The sequence below is a fragment of the Colossoma macropomum genome, unplaced genomic scaffold, assembly GCF_904425465.1.
Source record: "Colossoma macropomum unplaced genomic scaffold, Colossoma_macropomum, whole genome shotgun sequence".
In the NCBI taxonomy this organism is placed as follows: Eukaryota; Metazoa; Chordata; class Actinopteri; order Characiformes; family Serrasalmidae; genus Colossoma; species Colossoma macropomum.
Genome location: NW_023494796.1, coordinates 11,961,948 through 11,967,962, shown reverse-complemented (window position 1 = coordinate 11,967,962; position 6,015 = coordinate 11,961,948). Strand labels below are relative to the sequence as shown.

The 6,015-nt window shown below is 42.8% G+C and overlaps 1 non-coding gene across 1 annotated transcript; it reads left to right on the top strand.

Annotated features, from left to right (window-relative positions):
- The first annotated feature begins 3,557 nt into the window (after nt 1-3,557).
- On the top strand, nt 3,558-3,629 carry trnae-cuc. The gene has a single exon. It is a non-coding gene; the product is annotated as a tRNA-Glu (tRNA).
- The last annotated feature ends 2,386 nt before the right edge of the window (nt 3,630-6,015 follow it).

The window sequence follows — 6,015 nt, the reverse complement described above, 5'->3', positions numbered from 1 at the left end:
CCCTATCAAAGGTAGACTTCAAAGTGATGTAATCCTTCAGTTTTCTAACTGGTCTTTTACATTTTCACAGCATTTTCACACAAAAAATATTTCACAGGGGAAGAAAGTCTACACTGCTGACCTGTATGTTGTGCCTACATGGCTTCCTCCAAACAACTGTGATCCAATGTTAAGTCCAGTCCCATTCCTCTTTAAGAGTTCTTCCAAAATAAGAGCTTTCTGTTTTACATATCTTACCTGCACTAGAGTGATGCTCACTTAAAAGATGCACTCCTGATTCCTGTGTGGATGCCAGGACACTACCAGTTGTGTGTAAGTCAAATTGTGTGAACTTTTTATCATTTATTTGATGTAAACTTGCCATGTGTGATGTTCCATAATAAGGTATACTGTGATATTTAACAGTCACAGTCTTGTTATTGTATATACTTTGAAATACCAACACTGCATTACAGTCAAACAAGTGGCACATGTGGTCTAGTTTAAGCCTTGGCACTATTGTTTGTATGAAATAAGAAATGTCGGTAGTTGTTTGGTAGTTGATGTAAGCATTTTATTGTATTATACTATTTCTTAATAATTTTCCTGTATGCGTTGTATTGTGTATGATTGTATTATCCCTTTTCCTGGAATTGAGAATGTCATGTTAGGTTCCTCTTAATGAAAACCAAGACTGCATGTCTCCTTTAGGTTTTGAGGCCAGTGCAGAAAAAGATTATCTTTCTAGACTCTAGATACACTCAGGCACTCGATACACTTGGATTTGGTGCCCAGAGATACACAGCTCTGTTGAGGTCACTAGATGAAATGGAGTGTGTGTTCTGTTCTGAGATGGTCACATTCTTATGACCTGTCTCAAGCTAGTCTGAATGCATGTTGGAAAGAACACGTTCAGTTCTTGCTTATGCATGTGTAAGTTAAGGTTCCAGTTTGCTGGGTGCATGTACAGTGAGGATTTTTACATGTTTTGCATGCTCTGTTACATTGCCAGGGACATGACATTTTGGCTTGATTTTAACACTCATGTTTTGTTCACAATTGACAGGGATCTTGCACACAAGATAAACCCAGGACACTATGATGACTAGGATCACTATGAAACTATGATGTAAAACCTATACTCATTTTTTTACCTTCCTAAAAGGGGTTTCCAGAACAACCATATGGCAATTACTGTGGTGTCTTCATGTTAATGGTAAGATATGTATTTTTAAAATCAAACTCCTTTCAACATTTTGCTTCATGCTAATGATTTCTTTTATTTCACTATTTCTAATATCATTTAGACAGACCTTGATATTTAAATATTACTGTGGACATTTACGTATTACGTAATATCACGTATTACATATTACGGATATTTATGCACAGCGCGACATGGCATACCTGCGCAAATGATGGTGCTTGATGCTGATGGAGAACTTTGGACTGGACAGGCATCTCATTTGCATTTGAATAATAAAGAGTTTTATTAAAATTTAAATAGCTTGATAAGTTTTTATACATTGAGTCTTTTTTTCCTCAATGTTTTTCCAAGTCATGGAAAATTGTTTGCTCACTTGACAGAGGAATCCAAAGCCCTCCTGAAAGGTGATCATCAGCCTGTATTCCGTCTGAGAAAAAGGAAATGTGAGGAGGTTTCAGGTAAAAACGGAAATGGAAAGCAGACACTCAACAAATGTCACATTATTATGACACTGTACACTTGCAAATTAGTTCTATGTTGTGTTACCTCATTAATAGCAGCCACCACAGTGTCAGGAGCAAAGATTGCCAACACAGGTAGGCCGACTTTGCAGTATGCAATATAACAGGTCACTTTATGGAGGCAGGTCAAGTTGTTGTATGTGTGTGTGTACACTCACTGAGCACTTTATATAACACCTCCTTGTATCTACACTCACTGTCCATTTTATCAGCTCCACTGACCATACAAGAGCACTTTGTAGATCTATAGTTACAGACTGTAGTCCATCAGACCCTGTTCTTCAGTGGTCAAGACCCCCACAGGACCCCTACAGAACAGGTATTATTTGAGTGGTGGATTATTCTCAGCACTGCAGTGACACTGACGTAGTGGTCGTGTGTTAGCGTGTGTTCTTTATTTATTTCCAAGGAGTGCATTATGGGGGATTTGAAAATAGCAAGCCAGTGATGTTTGGATCTTTCTGACCTGTTCGTCTGATTAGTTGAGCTGCCACGCATACTATGTATGCAAGACAATGAAGCAGCTGAGGCTCTGCTAAATTACTGGAATAATTTGGACACATTTTTGCATGAGGAGGACAGAGATCAGATTCTTGAGCCATTTTCCTTCAGTTTCAAACATGTAAAAGACATGCATAGATTATTCATTTTTTGTGTATAATACAATATATATTTTCTTTTTGTAATTAGAAAAAATCTTGGAAGCAAGTGATGACTCATCAAGCTCTGATGAAGTTTTTAAACACTTTGTCCACTCACTGTCCACTCTGTTAGACACTCCTACCTTGTCAGTCCACCTTGTAGATGTAAAGTCAGAGACGATAGCTCATCTGCTGCAGCACAGTTTGTGCTGGTCATCCTCTAGTCCTTCATCAGTGGTCACAGGACGCTATTGGCTGGATATTTTTGGTTGGTGGACTGTTCTCAGTCGAGCAGTGACACTGAGGTGTTTAAAAACTCCAGCAGTACTGCTGTGTCTGATCCACTCAGACCACTGCAACACACACTAACACACCACCACCACGTCAGTGTTACAGTCAGATCTGTGCCTTACGATGAGCACTGAGACTCAAGTAAGTGACACACACACGGGAGGGACGAGGCGAGAAACAACAGTTGGAGAAGAAAATAAGTCAGAGGGAAGTGGGTAAAAAGACGCTATTTACAAAAAAATAGAAGACACAGAGGGAAGTTATTTCATATGGTGTTCTCTAAAAAGAGAAAACTGACAATAAATGTTGAAATATTACTGAATTGTACTTTATTTGATTTGACATTCAGTTGTTGACAATATAAGATGTTGATTTACCTACTAGGCTACTTCAGTAAACAGTATATGGCACTGAATCATAATGCAAGTTAGACGTTATGATGTTCCAGACCTTTGCTTGAGGAAATTTTCTCTAACTGGACCTCATTGAATTTGAATTAAATACCCCTGTCCTAGAGGATTTGTTCTGCTCAGAGGCTTACTCAATTTAAGAATTGCTTTTATCTGTATTAATAACTTGCCATTAGTATTTCTAGCCTACATGACCATTTTAGAGCTGCTGTGGTTGGCTATGACTGCATTCAGAGCATGCTTATAATTGAGATGGTAGTGTGAGTGGTGCTGGTGCGACTGTATCAGATGCAGCCATGTTGCTGGGGTTTTTAGACACGTCAGTGTCACTGGTTGGTTGAGAGTGGTTATACACAGGTAAAAGTGGCCCAGATGAAGGGCTATAGGAAGGCCAACATTAGTGTTACAGGGTTTATTAACCTAATAAAGTTGCCAGTAAGCATACAAAGTGTGTAAAAACTCTAGCAACAGTGCTGTGTTTGATGCACTCATTGTTTGTACTTTGTTGTCCCTGGTGGTCTAGTGGCTAGGACTCGACGCTCTCACCGCCATGGCCTGGGTTCGATTCCCGGTCAGGGAAGTCCTCTGTTTCGATAAGCACCTTCAGGCGCCACTCGAGGTAGCTGCCTGTTCCAGTCTCTGTGTCTTCTATTCTTTTGTAAATAGCGTCTTTTTACCCACTTTCTTTCTTTTCTGGATATTGAGGCATGGTCTAAAGTTGTTACACAACTTTTTAAAACTTTTATTGACTTTTCCATGGATAATTTAACTGAACTTCCAGACTACGACTGCACCGCGCGCCCTCCCTTTGTCTGCACGAGGAATCAGCTGATCGCGCTGCGGAAGCTGGAGGCTTTGTTTACATCGTAGCGGCCAGTGATTCCACCACAGCTGAGACGTCCTTACCGGGGCTGCAGAGTGGGAGAGAGTGGGAAACAGCAGGAAAAGAAGCGGAGATACAAACCAAATCTTCCTGCTATAATTATGGGGAATGTACGGCCACTGGCTAACAAAATGGACGAACTGTCTACTCTAACTTGGATACAACGATACCGGGAATGCAGCGATTTGTGCTTTACGGAGTTATGGCTGAGCCCGTGCGTATCTGACTCGTTCAGCTGAATGGTTTTACTACTGTGAGGGTGGACAGAGACCACAAGCAAACTGGTAAGAAGAAGGGAGGAGGGCTGGCTATGTTTGTGAATAACAGATGATGTAATCCTGGTCACATCACGGTTAAAGAAGTCATTTGTAAGCCGGATATTGAACTGTGTGTTGTAGCCATGCGTCTGTACTATCTCCCATGCAAGTTTTTCTCATGCCATTCTGTGTGCTGTGTACATTCCACCTTCTGCTAACGTGGACCCCGCGTGTGACAATATCCTCTCGACCATTGCGAGGGTGCAAAACCAGAGCCCTAGTGCATTCATCTCAGTGTCTGAAGACTTCAGTCATGTTACCGTCTCATCATGTCTGCCCACTTTCAGCCAGTTTGTGGACTGCAAGACGAGAGAGAACAAGACTCTGGACCTGCTGTATGCCAAAGTCAAGAAAGCATATAAATCCACAGCTCTTCCCCCACTGGGTCATTCAGACCATAACCTCAACTCGTGGTATAAACCCCTGGTTCAGAGACAGGCAGTGACCACAAGGACAGCGAGGAAGTGGTCACCTGAGGCTGTAGAATCACTGAGGGGCTGTCCGGAGGCTACACAATGGGATGTCCTGTGTGAACCACATGGTGAGGACATTGATGCAATAACATAATGCATACACATCAACTTCTGTGTGGACTCTGTTGTACCCTCCAGGACTGTCCGATGCTTTCCAAACAACAACCCCTGGGTCACCAGTGACTTAAGAAAAGAACAGGCAGAAAAGAGCATTTATGGCAGGAGACAGGGAGGAACTGAAGAGGGTACAAAAAGAGCTTAAAACCTCAATTAAGAAGGCCAAAGAGGAGTAAAAGTCCAAGCTGGAAAACAAACTAGAGCTGAATAACACTCGTGATGTCTGGAGAGGCCTAAAAGACATCACTGGCTTCAAGCAACGCATCCCTATTCCAGCAGAGGGAAAGCATGAATGGGCAAATTAGTTAAACCAGTTCTTTGTGCGGTTTGACAACAGCTCCTCTCCTGCTCCATTGTGTCTGTCTACTACGCAGATTAACACTCTTACACAACTACGGCCATCCACAGCCTCACCTTCCTCCACCACAGCCATTCACACCTGTGACCAATAGCAACCACTGTCTGCAATGGACGCCTGTCACCCACCCCCACAACTGGAATGTCCAGTGATGTTACATTCACTGCTAATCAGGTGAAGATTGAACTGAAAAAACTCAAGCAGAGCAAAGCAGCAGGACCTGATGGCATTGAACTTAGGGTGCTGAAACTGTGCAGAGCAGCTGTGTGGAATTCTTCAGCACATCTTCAATCTGAGCTGCAGCCTGAAGAGAGTCCCAGTTATGTGGAAAACATCTTGTGTGGTTCCTGTCCCCAAGAAAAGGCAACCGGCAGCACTGAATGATTATCGACCAGTTGCACTGACATCCCACTTAATGAAGACACTTGAAAGGCTGATGCTAGCTCATCTGAGACCTCTGGTCAGAACAGCTCTCGACCATCTGCAGTTTGCATACCAGGATGGCATTGGAGTGGATGATGCAGTTATCTACCTGCTGGACAGAACATACCCTCACCTGGACACATCGGGCAGCACTGTGAGGATCGTGTTCTTCGATTTCTCCAGTGCATTCAACACCATACAGCCTGTGCTCTTAGGGGAGAAACTACGGCTGACGCAGGTGGATGAATCCATCATCTCACGGACAATGGATTATCTGACTGGACGACCCCTAGTATGTGTGACTGCAGGGCTGTGTCTCAGACATGGTTGTGTGCTGTGTTGGGGCACCCCAGGGGACTGTGTTAGCTCCATTCCTGTTCAACCTGTACACCTCT